Source organism: Neolamprologus multifasciatus, chromosome 6, assembly GCF_963576455.1.
Source record: "Neolamprologus multifasciatus chromosome 6, fNeoMul1.2, whole genome shotgun sequence".
In the NCBI taxonomy this organism is placed as follows: Eukaryota; Metazoa; Chordata; class Actinopteri; order Cichliformes; family Cichlidae; genus Neolamprologus; species Neolamprologus multifasciatus.
Genome location: NC_140444.1, coordinates 26,562,697 through 26,581,060, shown reverse-complemented (window position 1 = coordinate 26,581,060; position 18,364 = coordinate 26,562,697). Strand labels below are relative to the sequence as shown.

The window sequence follows — 18,364 nt, the reverse complement described above, 5'->3', positions numbered from 1 at the left end:
GGGGCATGAACTGATGGCCAGACACTCTCCTTCAGGAGTTTCTGGTAGAGAGCAGAATGATTCAATCAATTATAGCAAGTCTTTCAGGTCCTAAAGCAGCAAAGCAGCCCTAGACCATTGCACTACCACCACCATGTTTTACTGTTGCTATGGTGTGGCGATCGTGGCTCAAGAGTTGGGTGTTTGTCTTGTAATCGGAAGGTTGCCGGTTTGAGCAGTCTCGGTCGTTGTGTCCTTGGGCAAAACACTTCACCTACCACCTACTGGTGATGGCCAGAGGGGCCGATGGTGCGATATGGCAGCCTCGCCTCTGTCAGTCTGCCCCAGGGCAGCTGTGGCTACAACTGTAGATTGCCTTCACCAGTGTATGAATGTGAGAGTGAATGAATAGTGGAATTGTAAAGCACTTTGAGGGCCCGAAAAGCGCTATATAAATGCAATCCATTATTATTATTATGAAATACTGTGCTGAGCTTTATGCAGATGTAATGGGACTCACCTTCCAAAAATAAACTTTTGTCTCATCAGTCCACAGAATATTTTCCCAGAAGTCTTGGGGATCATCAAGATGCATTTAGTCAGCACTGGTTTTCTCCTTGACCCATGGATGCTATTTTTGCCCAGTCTCTTTCTTTCAGTGGAATCATGACCTCTGACCTTAACTGAGACAAGTGAGGCAGGCAGTCCTTTAAATGTTTTTCTGGGTTCTTCTATGACCTCCTGGATGAGTCATCAACATGTTTTGGAGTTATTTTGGTAGGCTGGTCACTCCTAGGAAGGTTCACCACTGTTCCAAGTTTTCTATGTTTGTGGAGATGGCTAACTGTGCTTCACTGGAATCCCAAAGCCTTATAAACAACTTTGTTCCCATTTCCAGATGGACAGATATCAATGATTTTGTTTCTTAGCTGTTCTTGAGTTTCTTTAGATTGTGGTATGATGTGTTGCTTTTTGAGGTTTTTTAGCCTGCTTCATTTTGTCTAACAGGCTTGATTTCAATTCAATTCAATTCAATTCAATTTTATTTATATAGCGCCAAATCACAACAACAATTGCCTCAAGGCGCTTTATATTGTACAGTAGATCTTATACGATCTAATATATTCAGAGAAAACCCAACAATCATATAACCCCCTTTAATATGCACTTTGGCGACAGTGGGAAGGAAAAACTCCCTTTTAACAGGAAGAAACCTCCGGGAGACCCAGGCTCAGGGAGGGGCAGCCATCTGCTACGACCGGTTGGGGCGAGAGAAGGAAAACAGGATAAAAGACATGCTGTGGAAGAGAGACAGAGATTAATAACAGATATGATTCAATGCAGAGAGGTCTATTAACACATAGTGAGTGAGAAAGGTGACTGGAAAGGAAAAACTCAATGCATCATGGGAATCCCCCAGCAGCCTACGTCTATTGCAGCATAACTAAGGGAGGATTCAGGGTGACCTGGTCCAGCCCTAACTATATGCTTTAGCAAAAAGGAAAGTTTTAAGCCTAATCTTAAAAGTAGAGATAGTGTTTGCCTCCCGAATCCAAACTGGAAGCTGGTTCCACAGAAGAGGGGCCTGAAAACTGAAGGCTCTCCCTCCCATTCTACTTTTAAATACTCTAGGAACAACAAGTAAGCCAGCAGTGCGAGAGCGAAGTGCTATTTAAGTGACTTGTTAATTTAACAGGTCTGGCAGTAATCACACCTGAGTGTGGCTACTGAAACTGAAATCAACTTTTCAAATAAATAAGTGGTGAATCACAGTTCATTCATGATTTAACAAGAAGAGGACAATTACTTTTTCACACAGCTCCAGGTTGCTTTGGATAGCCTTTTCCCTTAATAATGTAAACCAATGTAATGTTTAAAAACTGCATTTTGTATTTACTCTGGTTATCTCTGTCTAATATTAAATTTTGTTTGATGATCTGAAACTTGACAAATATAAAAAAAAACAAGTAATCAAGAATGGGGCAAATACGTTTCTATATTCTAGCCATAGGCTTAGACCTGGGAATGGTCATCACGACCATTAACAACAAAAATTATAATTCTAATATTAATTGTCATATAAATAATAAGGAGAAGATGACAAGACAAAGAAAAGAAAAACGAGGTGAAGTTAATCTGATGGCTTATCTAGAGTGTCTCACATTCACCAGGGGCCCAGCTCCGTTAGGCACAGGAAAAGGTCATAAAAGGAAGAACTACTGCTTGAGCCTTACAGGACACACCCACCCCAGGAAGGTCTGCACATCACGCACGTCACATGTGTATCTATGTTTTCTCCGGACCTATGCATGTTGCATTGGCTCTAAAGTTGCTAAAGTCGGGTTTAAGGCCATAATATAAATGCTTTCACAAACCTCTCTTAGAAGCCTTGTCAGAATAAAAATAATAACGTAATACTAAAAGTACTGCAGAGAGGGAGAAATAAACTCCAGGGGCATATGTTTGGAATATTTCGAAATAAAATCCCAATCAACTACTAGCTTTAATTTCTACTTTAAAAAACAAAAAACAAAAGACAACTCATTTGTCTCCATAAATAAATGTCTCTATAATTGTCTCCATAAATTTGTCAGTTATTTTGTGATTTTCAAAATAAAATGTGGAATTTTAACATTTAACGCAACACGAATCAATTCGTAAGATCCGCCATTGGTTGCATTTATAAAAATTATCCTACTTTATTTATTTTTCACATGGACGTATATCTCACGTAAGCGCGCACAGGAGCAAACAAAAACGTGCCATCATCAAGTTGCGACAGCCCTTCTCTCCAGTCGGTGGAGAGCCAGGAGAGGAGCAGACCTGGCCCCTGTTGAGGAGCTTGCGGACGGCAAGTATTTTACTACTGACGCGCTGTATGGGCTCCGTGGGTTTCTTCTGCCTCTTGTAATGATCGTAAATCACCGTGTAAGAGCACAGAGTCAGCGGGTCGAGCAGTGCACTGGTCAGTTTGGCAGAGGAGCTAGCGTTAGCAGTGTTTGACTAGCCAGTTAACAGTATACGAACTTGGCTTGTGGAGGCTAGTTAGCAGGTCGTGCTAGCGTGCTAGCCTCGGTTGGTCAGGTGCAGTGACTGCTGCTGCTGGGAGACCCAAGAAGGAGCGTTTACCTCCAAGCGTTAGCTTCTTCAAGCCTCAAAGGATACCTCGCTGTGGATACCCGACCGGGAGGAAGCGCTGGAAAGTCCTGCTACTTGTGTCCATCGCCACATTTCCCAGGTAAATAAAAGCAATGCGAATTACAAAGTACAGCACCGCAGCTGGGGGATATTGCAGCGGTGGACCGGTGGGGAAAAGGGCCTAGCATTAGCCTGCTAACGCAGTCGCTAGCTATTAGCAGTGCTAACGTTAGCCAGCTTGTGTTGATGTGGAGCTCGGTAGCGCTCAGAGTTGAAGTTTAAGTTAGCAAATTTAGCTTCGTGTAGCTGAATGTGCTGCACGGGATGAAGTTTGTTGCCTGCTTCGGCTGCCTCTACAGCCAGCGCTGGGCTTTTTAAACAAACCGAGCTGCAGAGTGCGAGGACTTTAATGCCCGTGCACGCATTAACCCGATAACCGTGAGTCTTTAACTTGACTTTAACTCAGTCAGTCTACATCTTTAAAAAGTCACTGATTTGCCTCGAGGTTTTGAGGTAATGTACAGCATACAACTTTCTGTTCTTAAACCCTTGATCAGAAAAAGGAAACGTCCTAAAGAAAGCAATGTACTGGGAAGAAGCCACAGGAAGAGCAAGATGATGTCTGTGTGCAGAGCAAACGATGAATCTAAAGTATGGACGTCAGGATGGTCAAATTATAGATTGCAAACCTGTATGAACAGTTTGAGACATGCCATGAAACACATAGCTGCACAGACTCCACTCCTCCTGGGCAGCTGCCAGGCAGCTTAAACACACCAGAGGCAACTTTGCCACACTATTCACATATAAAGGAGAAAGAAGCACAAAGTGTAGTAGAAAAATGCTGTTTAGTATGGCAGCTCCTATTTCTTCATCTGTTCAAGGGTTTCTATTTAAAAAATGTTTATAATTTTATAAAGTTATCCAAATCCAGACTTTATCTTGGGGAACAGAGGTCTGAATTCATGGGATGTTGACAGCTGAGAGATTTAAGACTTTTAAGGTTATTGTGGCTGTGCTCTGGTTTCTTGCAAATCACAGGACTTGAAATTGTTTTGTCACAGGAGGCAGCTTTAGTTAAACCAACACTGAGTTGACAGCTTGATGCACAGTCCACATCCCTTATTCAGTTAGTCACCTAACATGCTGTAAATGCGGCCTAATGCAACAGTCTTGCAAGCCTTTATGAATATTATGTTCCTCTTTTGTCCAGACATTTTTAGAAAGTTGTTGATCTAAAACTGTATGGCCATTTCTTTTTACTGGTGCCTTAATGTTTACTCTCCTGTGGTGGACAGGCTTGTCTTTGTGTCCCTGACATCCAATTGTTTCAGTTCTAACAGAGTCGCAACAGCAGTGTACAAACCAGCCCAACAATACATATTATTTTCAGTTCTTCATTGTGCTTGTGAGACCTTAGCTTGTGTTTCATCGTGTAAGCCTTAATTACATTGTTTTTACCATAGTTTTTTTGTTTTGTATAGTTGATTAAATGCAATGTAACTCGAGTCAAACATGAACTTGGAACTACCCAGATTTCTACTCCGCTGTGTAAAACTGGAGTGCATCAAGTTTAAACTCAAACTTGACCACAACCCCTCATGTGCAACGATCGCCAAACCCAAATGGGTGTGCATTCATTACATATTTCTCTTAAACAACAGAAGTGCAGTACTGAAGCGCACCATGAAACAGTTTAAGATTCAATTCTCTCTTATTTAACCATGCTGCGTCTTTCTCTTGTCCTGTTTTGTCAGTTTGGATCAAATTGTGCAGCTCATGTTAAGTTCAGTTTGGAAGGGAGTCGTGAGGTCAGGTCAGATGACCAACTTTGGTTAAGATGCACAAATGTCAGCCAGTCCATTTGAATGAATCTTCTGTCACTTCCCTTCTATATTTGTTACGCTGCTATTCTAAGAGTGATGCTTTGCACACACATACTTGTGTAATCTGTGCAGTATAAAGCACCACATTGATTACAAAAGTGCAGCAGCACTGTTGCATATCTTTTGCCATACTGAATTTGACTGCAGAAGTGTGGACACACTGCTGATAGGATACTTTATCATTCAGTTGCCAAATTACATAATTTACAGCTTTCTTTAAAAAAAAAAAAAAAAAGTAGATACAACATTTCTCTGGAAGAGTGTCAACAAAAGCTGAGCACCAGAAGCTTCATAAAGGGAGCATTTATTTCAGTGCTGTTGTATTGATTGCTGGTTAAAAATGTGCTTTGGGTTGCACATAACAGATGAAACGGTCCGATCAGCCAGCAGCTGGAAATCTGCCTCTGTTTGATCAAAAATTGATGATGTTCTTTTTCTCAGCACTGGTGTTGATTAATCATTAGAAATGGAAGCATAAAATAGGTCTCATTTGTTAGTACTGGCTTAACTTGATGTCATATTGAAGTGACCTATGTACGCATGCCCAAGATTGACGATCAGAGATCTGTTAAGGACAATATTTTATTTAATTTTTTGTACCTGGTCAGTTTCCTTTAAGTGCCTGCAAACATTTATTGTATAGAAGACGAAGGCTTTCTGAACCCATAGTATTACTAATTATGATCAGACTGCAAATAGCCTGTATTGTCATTATGAACAAATCTGGATGTTATTTTTTTTGATTAGCCAATCTGTTTCTGAGAATTGCTCTTGCTGTGTCCTGTTGTCCGATCAACTGTCCAAAACACAAAGATAAGGTCATTTACTGTTGCATAATCGTAAAGGAGGGGGGAGGGGGGAGGGGGGGGGGGGGAAACCCAACCCAACCCAACCCAACCCAACCCAACCCAACCCAACCCAACCCAACCCAACCCAACCCAACCCAACCCAAAACCAAAACCCAGCAAATCCTCATATTTAGAAGTTGAAGCCAACCAATGTTTAACACTTGAGTTTGTAAAATGACTGACAGTTAATAGATCTCCCTAAATAGTAGGGGGGGCTCAATGCAGCATAGTATTGCGATATTTTTTTGTGCCGATATAGTATCAATACAAGAACACCAAATATCGATATTTTATTAAATAAATTAAAATAATCCGGGAATCTCCTGCATCAACATCCTGAAAAGGTTATCAGAACAAATTTACATTTAATAAATCATCCAACACTGGATGCATTTAGCTTGACAAAGTTATTTCTTAATTCAGAGCAAGCTCAGTCACACTAGTAGGAATAGGACAGGACGGCAACCTCCTTACATTTACCAGAAGAAGTCTTGGGTGTCTGGCGACTGTATTGAATTTTTCACATTCTGCAAGTGATGGCAATTTGTGGTAACTAAATGGTTGCCCACGCCTTCAGGGCTTGCACATTCAAAGCCACTTTTGATCGCAAGGGGATTGCACAGGTCAGCAAACAGTTGCAGTCTGACTTGGACTGACTGTACTCACACTGAGAGATATTGAAGGTTTGCAAATAATTACTATCTGACTTATAAATGCAGACAGATTGCAAGCACGTTGCCTTTTAATCTGAGTCTTTGTCAATGAGCACAACTTGAAGAGACTTGATTCGACTGGCTGCCAGCTGGTTGTATTCTGGCTGTATTCCTGTAGAACAGTTGCAGAATGCAGATGTGATAGTTGGATTTTTGTCTATGTAGACGGCAACAGATATGTGTTTTTTCAGCAGCCCCTATTCAGTCTCAGACTGATATCAGACTGACTCCGTCTTATGGCAACATTTATAGCAGGTTTTAGTGACAGGGTTGATTTTTGCAGCAAAAAAAAAAATTAGTGGGATAACTATGTTTTGATAAAACGGATATTGCCTAAGTTTAACATAATTAGCAGTTTGAAAAAGGTGATAAATTGCAGTTTGTTATTGTGCACTGCAAAAAGTTAATTGCAATAAAACGATAACATGATCATTTCTGTCAGGTGAGCAGTCATTGCAGTTTAAAATAATTTTCAACACCTATGACATGTACAACCACTTTACTCGATGCTGTCTGCCTGATCATACCAGTGTGTGATGCTCTGCATTCTCATGTGATGAATGTTCAGATTTTTATGGCTTTTTCTGCAGTGCGCTTCTCTGCCTTCTGTAAAAAGCCAGGCGGCGGAGCAGATGAATAGAAATGGCAGATGTAGTTGTTTTGAGAAGACAGTTTTAATTTGGTCTTTTACTGCGTTGAACAGGTTGTTGTTTGGCAGCGCTTCTGAAACTGTGTTGGAAGAGGCTGTTTTAATATGTACAAACTAAGCTGCTCTCTGGGATTTGTTTTTCAGAGCCAGCCCATTATGTACCCCCTTTGAAAATGGTTGCAACGAGAACATTATTAACATTATTAAGCCCTTCAGTTAAATGTATGCTGTTCTTTTTTTTTTTTTTTTTTTTTTTTTTTTTTGGGGGGGGGGGGTACTCCATTTTTCTCCTCTCTCCTCCAGCAGGGCAGTGTATGCTGATGAAGATCAGAGAATTCACATTCAAGGATAGGCTGAAAGTGTTTAAGACATGAACTGCATATTTTCAATTTACTTTTACACAAAAATATGGATCAGTATTGATAGGATAGGATTTTAGTTATTCCATTATCGATTGTGTCCAAAGGTCAAATTCTTTATCTTTGTTTTGATTCCTGTTTTTCTTGTGTTTGGGGAGAGGGAGAGATGCAAGCAATCTTCCCACCTGCCTTCACTGCCAACTTTGTGCCCCCCCCCCCTCTGTGCATCTCTCTCTGGTCAGGACTAGCAACTTCTCTGCCACCACCAGCAGCAGAGCTTCTAGCTTTAAACAAGATTCAAGGTTGTTGAAGAGAGAGAGAGAGAGGAGGGGCGGGGGGGGACAAAAGCTTAGCTTCTTTAAAACTAGAAATCTGTAACCTGGTATGAGTACAGGGTAAATGACAGAAACAAGGTAAAGCCTCTCATACTGCAGTAAAATGAAATTGGTACACAAAATTAGGTTAAAAAAATTACTTGGAAGTTTAGTTTGGGGATTGCTGCAAGCCCTTAAAGATTATGACAGGGTATCCTGGACGTTGTTTGCGTAAAGCTTCACATTCCCACACTCCTTACTGTTGCTGTGTTACTGACATCAGGGCTTTCCTAATACTGTTCTCATGGACAGTGAGATTTCCTGTCTTTGACACTTGTGTTGGCAAAGCATGAAGATAGTGGACATTGTTTAGGTTGCATATGGGGAGACTGGCCTTAGTAAATCCACACTTAGTCTGAAATCTTTATAACTGAGGAAAACATGCATATTTTGTAACCAGTGAGTGAATCAGTCTGCTGTCCATATGCTGGCTATTCCTAACAAAGCTACTACTCAGGGTTGCTTGTCTAGTTTTAAGACTCCTTACATATGGAGAGAGATGGTACAAGTCAGTTACTCTGTGGGGGTTATGTTTTCAAGTGGTAAACGGATGTTCAAGCCACTGTTTATGTTTGGAGGAAAGCTTAAAAGTGGGAAGTGTGCTTGAATCTTTGAGTTGTGTCTAATATACCAAATTGAGAGGGTAATGGGATTTCTACAGATGGACAGCTTTGGAGCAGAGGGACAGATGGTTGAAAGACATTAGGTTTAAATGGTGCAATCCACAGAGGGAAACGGGAAAGGGGTGACAGCAGCAAATGTGTAGAGAGGTGCTGTGTAGTTTGCATACTTAAAGACCTATTCAGCTGTGTATGTAAACTGGGAAATGAGGAGGGAAATGAAGCTGTCTTCATAAGCATGGGAAGGACATTAAAGGGGCTTTTCCGTGGGGAGTTCCAAGAGGATCTCCAGTCTCAAGGAAATCTCTTGAAGAGTAACTTAAGAAAGTCATCAAGTGGTCCTTTGTGGCAACAAAGTTCAGCAACATAAAGAAAAAAGGGCACAATTATTGTTATTAGGGTCAGACATTACAACACACACTAGAGCCTTTATCTCCACTGCTGCCTCTCCTCAGCTTGAGAACCTGCAATTCTTTGTAATGATGGCTTACCTTGTTCTAAAATTAGCATTGTTGTTGGGGGCGTTACTGGGAGTTGTGAGTAGACATGAAACCAGAAAAGTAAAATAGCTGTTATTGAGTTATTTCTGGTGATTTTAATTCTGTGGCCTGATATGAAGAATTCTGTATACGTGTCCGCTGCCTGGGCTAGGCCTTTCCTGATGCAGCTGCAGTTAGTCACATCGACACATTAGAAGAGTGGTTCTTAAACAGTGGGTGACTCCCACAGGTGGAGTATAGGGGTGGGGTGGGACGATGACGATAAAGGGCTTTATTAAGAATTTGCTTACACAAGTGAAAGTTACCTGGTTCGATGTATATGTATGTGTGTGTATATATGATACGATCATTATAGTAATATGAACATGATGTCAATGCCACGACATCCCCGCATGATATCTATGAAACATATCTAATTCACAGCTTCAGGCCTTCCCTAGCTGTCTTATCTTACGTTATCAGACGTTCCTGCACATTTTCTCTTCCTCCTATACTCATGAAGAATGTAATATTTATAATATTTGAATTCTCTTTCTCGGCTTATTGCATACCTCCATCATCTGTAACTTTGTCGTTAGCAGTGTGATACTATCCTCTGTTTTGTGCCTTTTAAAAATGCTCTCTTTTAAATACTTGCTTTATCAGTTTGAGTTACTCTGAGGATTTACTGGAGCCTTAAGAGCAAACTATGGGTTTATTCTGTGCTTGTAAACGGCCCGTTTGCTCAGTATCTGTGAGGCGCAAGGAGTATGTTAATAATTCAGTGCTGTGCCATGTAGCTCTGAGCTGGGTAATGAACATGGGGAGAAATCTCCCAGGCATTTTGCTTTGATGTGGGCTGTGTTTTGAACACTAGGTGACACAGTGCAGGGACAGAAGAAAGTGGCAGTCTGGGACAAAAGTCAAGAGTGGATATATTAGGGTCCAAAATTATACTGCAGCAGAGCGTATTGTCAACAGCCAAAGATATGAAAGTACAAATAGCATCTCTTTGTCTTTGTCCTCTGAGAAGGAATACTTTATTTCTTCTTTGAAGTGTTGATCAGGCACAACTCGAACAGTGAGCTGCTTTCACACCCCATTGATGGCTACGTACTAAATATCTATGTACTGGTTACGTGCTGGAGCTGAAACTAGAGGAGCAAGTTTTACATAAACACAAATGAGCACTTTTCACACATGCACTATACCCCCTTGAACTTTTTGATGAAAGTGCATGTGAAAAGAAAAGTGTTAGAGGCAGCCAGACCAGCACCCTGGAACAAAGTGCATGTGTATGCTTGTGCCCAGGTGAGAATTTACAGCAGTATCTCTTCACGAGCTTTTTGAAAGTGAGAGTCGCTCAGATTTACATAATTGTAACAGTTGTAACTTTACAGATTTGTTATAATCTTAAAAATTATCTCCACATCAATAATATATATTTTTTTTTTTCATTGACGTGGCGTTTGTACGTCACTTCAGGCACACAAGGCGCCACATAGTCACAGTTTATAAGTCCCTATTGAAGACCTGAACTTTCAATAAGTAACCTTTACTAAATGTGGATCTATAATGCCTCACTACACATAGAAGTAGTTACTAGCGAAACATAGAGCCTCCATGGTATGAAAAGTCTGCTACAATGCAGTATCTGCCAGGAAACCTTTTCAGTTCAGCTCATTTATATAGGACCAAATCACATCAACAAATGCCTCATGATTCTTTTATACTAAAAGGTAAAGACCCTACAATCAAACAATCAATCCCCTGTGAGCAAGGTCTTTATGATAGTGGGAAGGAAAAGCTCCCCTTTTAAAAGGAAGAAATCTCCAGAAGAACCAGGCTCATGGAGGGGTAGGGGCAGATGAACAGGACAAAACTTAGACTAAGGGAGAGACAAGACACAAATATAATGACAATGGTATATCCTCCTGAGAACCAGCCTATTCATTTATGGCCTGTGCAATGGACATTTTTGGATTTTTTTTTTTTTGGTCTATATATTTTGACTTATTTGAGCTACCCTAATAAGTCTTGTTGTGCTAAATAGAGGACATCCTTTCCATTGATATCGTTTGGGTGGCCTCTTTTAGCTCCAAAGAGGAAGGAAATCAAAAAGTTAAATCGGAAGAATCTCTTTTCCTCAGTTCTCAGGAGGATATAAATGTATGACGAATGAAAAGAGGTGAGTGGAATAGTAGTGCTTAGTGCGTCACATGAAATCCTGCAGTCTGTGTCTGTAGCAGCATAATTAAGGGATAGTTCAGGGTCACCTAAATGAGCATCAACTATAGTCTTTATCGAAAAGGAAAGTTTTGAGTCTGATTTAGAAATTAAAGAGGGTATAAATCCAAACCGGGAGCTGTTTCCTTAGGTGAAGGGCCCGAAGGCTCTGCCACCCATTCTACTTTTAGAAACCACAAGTAAGCCTGAAGTATGAGAGTGAAGTGTAAGGGTAATATGATATTATAAGAACTTTAGGATATATTAACCCTGGCAACGCTGGGGAAATGGGGAAAGATGGTAATTAGTAGACATATGTGGATGGCTGTCATTTGACCAGATAAAATTGTTTTAGTGTTGTGTATAGTTATTATTATTTTTTTAATTTGTTTTTCATTTGAAAAATATGGGAAAAATATTCATGGCAGCATGTTAATAATAAATATTAGCTTACTTGGCTGTTTGAGCCTGTTATGGGAGTCAACTAAAGTCAGGCAGGCTGCTGGGGCTGTAATATACAGCCTAAACCCTGTAGTGGATTATACAGCACTTGTATTGTCAAATTTCACTCATACTACACATTGATTTGAGTACTGCGGCTTGTTCTGCCAATATTGTGGGTCTGCTGTCGGACTGACAGAATGCTGTCACTTTGACAGATTGATAAAGTTCCTGTGTCTTCATACGTTTAAAAGGGACAAGTGATTTGAGCGTCTAGCCTTTCTTTTGTAATTTCCCATCACAAAATGCCTTCAGGCTGTGGGTCATTTTGTTCAGTCCTTTTCCATCTCACCTTAACACAATTGCATCTCTTCACTGCCTCCCACAACCCATTTCCTCTCAAATGCCCACCGGTCCTTCTCTTAGACTGCAGCAGAGGTGCAGCACAAAACCTGTTTGAAAGGCCTCTCTGCTGTTGGCATGGAAACGTCTGCCTTTGTGAATGGAGACTTCCCTTACATGCCTGGTCAGAGGTCTCCCGATGTCTCATGGTCCAAGAGGACCTGGCCAGACCTCTGTGCCACATCACCAAGCCTGTGTTGAAGTCGTGAAGTCAGGCACTTCTGCTCACGTAGTTTGTAGTTGTGTCTGTTCCTTGTTCACATTGTGTTACTGCAAGTCTCAACTTGACTTACATGAACTAGAGTGCTCTCAATCATGTCTTGCTGTAGTAACTGAAAGCTAAAATTTAGAGAACTTTACAATAAAATTTGGGAGGGAGTAGTTTGTGCAAAGTCCTGCAGGATTTGTTTGAACTAGTTTCACAGCACTTCACTTTGGAACGGGTTCAGAAATCTGGCTAAACTTTTGTGATTAGTGCCTCTCTGCTAATATTTATAAAATGTAGCGAGAAAAGAATATTTTATCTTCCTGCTCAGAGACTGAAGCTCATTGGTTAGAGCTATTGGTTAATTAATTGAGCATCTATCCCTCAACAAAATGAGCATTTTACACATTACTGAAATAGGAATATTATCCTGAGCATCACAGCTGGGCTTTTGTTTTTGTTTTTAAATGCATAATACAGTATTTTAAAGATTAATTGGCCATACTGAGTAATTTGTTTGTGGTACAGTCATACAGTTTGGCAGGCTTCCCTGTAGGTTAATGACCTATTAGTTAAAAGGTTGATATACTGACCTTTTTATTACAATTGTTTTGACGTTCTAGATAAAAATGAAATGTTTCAGACATTGAGCATCCTCATATTGCCGTAGGCCTACAACTGTTGAATAGCTACTGTTTCATAATAAGCTGGCATTTCATCAGCCCAAAAAGAGGTCAGAATGAATAAACTCAACAAAGGAATGCAGGTTGTGTCTAAATTAGTCCATGATTAGATGTCATGAAAGATAATCAACAGGTCTCTATTCCCTGTGGACCACAACAGAGAAGCCTTGACCTAATTATTCATTTTCTTTTTCCTAACAAAAGAGCTGAGTTTATTGCAGCATCCTGCGCTCGTCTTTTGCTGCTGTCTTCACTTGGCACAGACCTCACATCTTGATGCAGTTTCTCACATTGGCTGAGAACAGTAAATCTTAGTTTCGCCATAAATGTGGTGTTTATTGTTGGCGTTTCCATATGATGTGGGTTCTACATGACACCAACACAACATAACAATCTGCGGTTTTAAGTTATTTTGTGTGTGTGATTTCAATACATTTATATTAAATCAAAGTCTTCTCTTTTTCCATGGCAGTGTGTGACACAGAAATTGCCTTAAAACTGTGCAGTGAAATTCAGAGTTATGCAGATTACAGTTCTCTGGCCCACATTCTCCTCCTCATGGATGAATTATTTACTGTTTATCAAAAAAGTAGGTGTGGAGTGTGTAGCTGCTTAAGCTCCGGTCACATTTACTGTAGCTCTGTAATACTTTAACAGTGTGAATTTTTTTTCTTCTATACACATATTTTAAGAATACATATTGTAACACTGCCCAAGGTTCACATCTCATGATAGTCGTGAGTGGCATTGTCGTTGCAGCTGTTAGTGTTTAAGCTCTGGTATGTGTTTGCGTTAAATGTGAAGTAAGGCTGTTTTTCTGTTCTACTAGATATTTAATTTACTTTCAGTATTTGGTAGGAGTGGTTACATTTATTTTACTTTGATGCAAGTTTGAGGCACTCTAGGAATGTGTTGCATTGTCATGGTAGGATATCCTCCCTCAGACTTGACCTGGGTTGCTTTCCACCAGGGACGCAGGCAGCTGGCAGCTCAGTTAAAGTGCCTTTAAGTCTATTAGAGAGGATAATCCTTGAGGGAGAGTTTCGGTGAACAGAGGGAACAGGCAGAACAGTCAGTCGATTCACTTTCCTTGCCATCCAGCTCGTCCCATGTACTTCCCCTCTCCAACCTCGCAGCCAATCGTTCAACACATGGCCACCATATGCTTTCTTCATTACTCGCCAAAGGAAACACGGCTGCCCCAAACAAGACCTTGAAAAAGGAGAGGAAAAATAATCATGTAAATTTCCTTTGCTCTGCTTCAGAAATAACAGTGTAAATAGTCTCTGAGGTGCATGTAGTACATCACAAGTTAAACTGTTTGTGCATCTGATGTTTTCTGTACCTCACTTTGTTGGTTTCTATACCCCCCCCTTCCAGCCTCCTGCCTTCCACCTTCACTGTCCCTGGCGCAGTCGGTGGTTCAGCAACACTTCAAAGGAGGAAGGTCTGTGGCGCTGCAGATAACACATTGTACCCCCTGCCCCTCAAGCACAGGCAAGCTTTGCCAGAGCTACTACGCAATCCATTGACTGACAGATTTTCTTTTCTTTAGAAAACTGTTGTTCTTTACTTCTTTACTGACTTTTGTTTTTTTTTCCTCCTCTCCAGTATGAATGATTTAAATTTTTAACTGTTGTGCAGAGCATAAGGTTTAAATGTCCATTTCTATTTGAAATGCATTGTTGGCTTGAAACATATTCATGCAGTGATGAAACTTTAAAAGGAGAAGATATGTTGTTAATATAGAGGAGTTGTAGTCCAATATATTCCTGTAAATGCGCTAGACTACTGACGGTGTTTGGACAATTTGGCCAGTGCTGATAGCACTTTCTTTTTTTTCCCCCCTCACTTTTGTTCTGGGGAGGGGAAAGAAGTGTTTTTTTCCTCCTTTTTTTCCTCCTCTTTTTCTCAGTTCATCAGTGTCATCGAATAAACAAAAATTAAACTGGAGTTAACAGGGACATAATGGCTTTCATTATCTCAGCACCTCTGAGTTGGACCCACTGGGGTCGCCAGTGAATGTGCATGAGACATGTTGGCATGTGTTCTTCTACTAGATTAGGGAGTACAATAAGAAAAACGAGGTATCCATGGTGGTAGCAGTTGTCTGTGTTTCCAAGGGACTGTAATCCTGGCCATATTAGCCGATAGGTAAATGGCAGGTGAATATCTGGTCATATGTGCACTTATGTAATGGGGTTCGTAAGTGTAACATGGTTTTGAATACTTTGAGAGATTGTTTTGCTGTTGATACCTGTATTTAAATAATGAATTTTGTTCACCCTTGGCCCACAGTCAAGTTTTTTTTTTTTTTTCCTGAGAAAGAAACTGACAAATCCAACCAAATCTTTTTATACTGAAACATGATCACTGTATTATAAGCCACCCTACGAAACTATTTTAGCATTCCTTTATGGCTTTGAGTAGTTTTCAGTATCTGTTCATCTCCAGGTCATTTTCTTATCTATTTATTGCAACTATAGGAAAAAAGTAAATATGTGGACTAGCGTTTCCAAGCCCAGTCTTTACATGTTTTCTTTGTTTGAAAGCTATTCGTTAATTACGAAACAGCTTCACAAAATTATCACAGCTGTATTTCTCATTTCTGATGATTAATTGACCTGTCAATTAACTACTTGTTGCAACCGTTCAATGCATGATTCAGTGGTTGACATTTGTTTTTTCTTTCCCTTTTCTCTGATATATATATTTTTTTCCCCCTGATTTTTATTTTTATTTTTTACATTTGTCTCTTTTGGGCTGAGCTGTGTAAATTCTATATAATAGTTTTAAAATTAGCTACAGGGGTTAAAGTAAAGGTATACTTTAGTGGGGACTGGAAGTTCGTTTACCTGAAAATACTGGTTTGCATAATCATCCTGAGCATCTGTGGTGTTGAATTTATTTATATAGTAGGAGGAGTTTATATTTATGTAAATATTATTTATTTGTGTTCTATTTATGTAAATACTTTGGGCTCCACCAGCAGCATCATGGACACATGCACACGGGCTTCCAGCTAATCACCTGTTATAGGTAGAGTACAAAAGCCAGCTAGTTGCTTTCAGTACTTGTGGGTGTACCGCTTAACGTCAATTAATTCGATTGTAGCTGTTAAAATTAAACTTCCATCTCATCTTTCCTTAAAGTGATTGCTAGTCAAGCTCACAGTTAAAATAGGTGAGGAGTGAGGGATGGTGTTTTAGACACTTCACTTCATTTAACTACTGTGGCATCCCATTCTACATATTTATAGCGCCACACATATAAGAATATGGTTGACCACTCAGTGTTAGTGTATGCTAATACTTAGTCATGGCATCTGTTGGCCTATCAATGTTTCCATGGTAGCGGCCCAGTGCTGTTCAGGTTTCTCATGATTTCCTCTGGGATGAAACACCTCTCACTCCAAGAACATCTCTGTCAGCTTGTTGATTGCTCTGACACGCATGGCCTTTGCAGATACAAGACTGTTATACAAGCATGCATTTATGTAATCAGGAGCCAGATGAAATCCTACCAAATATATGAAAAGCATGTAATATTATGGCACTGGTGGGGAGAAGGATGGAGAGAGAAGAATACATTTAAATTCTAGTCTAACCTCTAATGAGATCTCCGCTAAACTACTGTAAATTAAAGGTTGTATCTGCATTCACAGCTGCTGCTGCTGTTGTGACATTTTACTCTGGCATATGCTTTTTGGTTCCATGAAAATTGATCATCCTCTAAATTCATCCTTTAAATTATACGATGATAACCACAGGAATAACTTTTTGATAACCTGCCAGTTCTCTCACTGACATTTATATTCTTGCTATTAGGGCTGGGCGATATGGCCTAAAATTCATATCGCTATATAATTTGAAGCATGTGCGGTAACGATGTATATCACGATATATTCTTTTTTTTCTTCTGTATAACGTATTTTCCACACTATAAGGCACACTTAAAATCCTTTAATTTTCTCAAAAATCGAGAGTGTGCCTTATGTATGAATTCTGGTTGTGCTTACTGACCTCGAACCGATTTTGGCGTGCAGAAATCTGTTAAAAAATGTTTTAGTACAACTTTGGTAAGTTGTACTAAAAGTACTAAAAGTTGTACACTGCTTGCTGGATTGTCAGAGCATTACGGTTGCCGTAGTGAGGAGCTTCGCGGAGTAATCTGGGTCCAAAACTCCGTCCATTTCAGGTCCCAAAGTCAAACAAACACTGAGAGTCAAAAACGGTCTAAATTCTTTAATCTTTAATAAAATCATCAGCGTTGCTGCTTTAGCAGGTGTAACAATTAAGTTTAACATCCATGCATCCATGAAAACAGAAGTTATTAAATTTAACGGAGTTAGAAGTTAACAGGAAGTTAGCTCGCTAGTTTCCACCTAAACATTTCATACCATGTTCTGAATGAGAGATTTTTGAAACTAATTAAAACGTACAGCTCTGCTACCACTTCCAACATAAATGAAGACAGAAAACTAAACAGCAGTGGCGTTCGTTACTGAAGTTGGACTACCTGGTATATAATGTTGTGCTACGTGATTGCTAGCGACACAGCTATGTTAGCATAACATTAGCACAGTGACGCTGGAGGGTGAATGCTAACTTTTTTCCCACTCATTAAAAGTTAACGTGAGGGATTCTGGTGGTCAGGGACAAATGCAATCGCATAGCAGGATGCTATACACGGGACAAACTTCAGTCAGGCGAACAACTGAGATTATTCATCCACAATACGAGGTTAGTTATTAATATACTGCAACAACATGGGAATAGAACAGCTGTGAGAGAATTCAACATTAATGAATCAATGTTACGGAAGTGGAGGAAGCGCAGTTTTTGGCTTTCCCCATATTTCAAAAGTGCTTTATCTCTTTGGTATGACTGTCGCCCGGCATAATTTGCAGATGATGATGGTTGTAACCACTGCGATGCTTTCGACCAAAACAGGCGCAGCTCGATGACATCATCAACATGCGCTATCGCGATAGAGCGGTATAGTCAAAATCTCTATCGTTGGCCAAATTTATATTGTTTCTATAAGTTTAAATGATTGCTCATTATTTTTAGCTATTGGAAGCTCATTTACACTTAAGTGTTTACAATACAGCTGAAGCTGAACTACCATTTTAGGTCAATGTAACACTGTGCTGTGGATCGAAATTGACCAAAATTCACTTAAGGAAAAAAAGTGGTCTTTTCAAGTTTTACCTAGGATCATGTCTTTTCTGTCTAGTTTGTTGGTGGTTGACTTTTATCTACAGGGTAACAGTTGGGTCGAGTATCCAAAAATTACTCAAGAGTAGCATTACTTTAAAATATTATTACTCAAGTAAAAGTGAAAAGTAGTCGTCCAAAAA

The 18,364-nt window shown here is 39.9% G+C and overlaps 1 protein-coding gene across 6 annotated transcripts in view; it reads left to right on the top strand.

Moving 5' to 3' along the window:
• The first annotated feature begins 2,743 nt into the window (after positions 1-2,743).
• The window catches only part of fbxw7 (F-box and WD repeat domain containing 7), a 128,667-nt gene continuing 113,046 nt past the window's right edge, over positions 2,744-18,364 (top strand). Inside the window, exons 1-3 of one of the 6 annotated variants that reach the window (XM_085161684.1) lie at positions 2,744-3,217; positions 14,383-14,499; positions 15,995-16,041. The gene's annotated coding sequence lies outside the window, so the exon portion shown is untranslated. Of the gene's footprint in view, positions 3,218-5,942; positions 14,243-14,382; positions 14,500-15,991; positions 16,042-18,364 lie in introns of those variants that run through there. The other 5 variants (XM_085161683.1, XM_085161686.1, XM_085161682.1 and 2 more) reach the window with 5 other exon arrangements.